Here is a 2,333-nt window from a genome sequence, read left to right as displayed (position 1 = left end):
CACACACACACACACACACACACAAACACACACACACACACTCACATGACATGTCTCATTGATACACCTTCAAGACAGACACCAACCTCATTTGATCCTGCGTTGTACCGAGATGTTTCATTGGTTCATCACTTGTAGCTACGTGTTTCATCCGTTCTTGTCTTGTAACGTCACGTTTCACTGGTTTATGTCTTGCGTCAACACACTTAATTGACTATTATATATACGCATGTTTCATTGGTCCCTTCTCAATACCGACACATGTTTATTAGTGTGTATTTTGTCCCTGTATCTTTCCTTGAACCCTGTTTCATTGGATCCTCTTCTTGTACCAAGATGAACCTCTTTTCTAGAGCTCTGTTTAAATGACTCTGTTTGAAACTGTCGCATTCAGATCCGCCAATATTCGCCCTGGAAGGAATGGATATATGGTCCACATTATTCTTAGTTAACAGTGTTGCTTGAAAAGTAACAAACGCATGTTTCTTGACATTTCCCTGAGCTACTCGTGGTTTTGTTTTAACTCCGCATTCAACACAGGAATTGTTTCCCCACAGTGGGACATCCGATATTTTGCAACCCGCTCCCCCCTCCCCCATTCTCCCCTCACCAGGCATGAGCGAATAAAGTCTATGTAAGCCCAGGAGAACTCATCCACTAGCATGACTTTACAAAAGCCTCTTTTGGAATTCGAACCTTGGACAATCAGCACGATTGCCAAAACAAAATCCAAGTGGTATGGCGGGGGTTTTAACACCCATTTTGAGACTGAGGTTATTAAGAAACGGAACGTGAAAATGTAACCACCAGCTTTTGTTGGTAAGATGATGAGTATTGAAAATGTTGTCCTGGCGCGAGGAGAAGTAGTTGGCCTTTGATACGACTCACAATGTTTGTGTTCAGTGGGATTTTTATTGTTTAAGGGGGAGGGGGGGGTACACCCCCAAGGTCAAAATTCGGCCCAAAATTATGGAATTTGAGTTGTAGGCATTTTTAGCTTTCTCAGCCTCTCATACAACTATTTCATCACATAAGAACCCCCCAAAACCGTATTTTTTCCCGTACCGGGCATGTTTGTCACCGCCATTTCCTCATAAAGTCAGTATTTTATTTTTCTTTATCGGCCGTTTTCTCAAAACGCGACTTTTCTCTATACTTTTTGGAATAACTCCACTATTTTTAATCCAATCTGCATCAAATTTTCACAGAATGAAGAGAATATGTAATACTAAAATTATTTGTGTTGACAAGTTGATACAAGGAATAGATTTTGTTGGTGGTGTCTGGAGTGTGGATTTTCACGGATTTTTTGCAAGCTTTAATGCTACCTCAGGAAAAAATTCATAAAAAATTTTCTAATTCGTTTAGGAAAAAACAACAACAGACAAATCTTTAGATCTAATGTTTGTGAACACGCATGCAAAAACAATTAATTTCCATCAGCGATAAGTGCGGTATTTATTACGTAAGACATGTCAACAAAATCCAATATGGCCGCCGTATCCATGGAAACGAAACTTTTTCTCAAATTTGATAGCGGATGTTAAGACTCCTTAGTATGCTTGTTGTATGTGTGAAATTTGGTAAAATTCGGTCTAATAATAAGCGAGACAGCCTTCAAGTGTAGCCCCCCCCCCCCCCCTTAACCGATTTCCTACAAAGGACATGTAGATCTAGGCTCACTCCAACAGGGTGTTCAGATTAGAAAAAAATACACCCCCTCAACCTAACAACGACAACAACAGAAGCAGCAGCAGCAGTAGCAAAAATAACAACAACAACAACAGCAGCAGCAACAACAACAACAACAACAACAACCACAACAACTAATTAAACGTTCACACTCACCCTAACTTTTTCTCTTCCCCGGTCCATCCTTCATCTCTCTTTCCATAATATTCCTTTCCCCACTCCACCTCAATGCCCCCTTCCTTCCCACTCTCCTCATGAACTGTGTCCCCCCCCTCTCCCCACCGTCCCCGCGTTATTTAAGAAGATATCGATACCCGACTAGGGCAAAGATCGTATACTACTAGATGGTTCACTCCTCTCTTTGAGTCAATTAAAAAAGCGTCCTCAAAGTGCCGTGGTGTCGTCTTCGAAAAAGCGCATACTTCGCGAAAGATACCCTACTTGTGTTAAAAAAACCAAAGTGAAAATGTGACTAGTTTTTGAATAAGTTAGAATAACATTTCGGAAGAACGCCTGGTTAGGCTGACAAAAAGCCTCTCTGCACTCCTGCCTGTCTTCTGTTTGTCTGTGTGTCTGTGTGTCTGTGTGTCTGTCTGTCTGTCTGTCTGTCTGTCTGTCTGTCTGTCTGTCTGTCTGTCTGT

Source organism: Aplysia californica, unplaced genomic scaffold (assembly GCF_000002075.1).
Source record: "Aplysia californica isolate F4 #8 unplaced genomic scaffold, AplCal3.0 scaffold00357, whole genome shotgun sequence".
NCBI classification, from domain to species: Eukaryota; Metazoa; Mollusca; class Gastropoda; order Aplysiida; family Aplysiidae; genus Aplysia; species Aplysia californica.
This window is presented reverse-complemented; position numbering follows the sequence as displayed.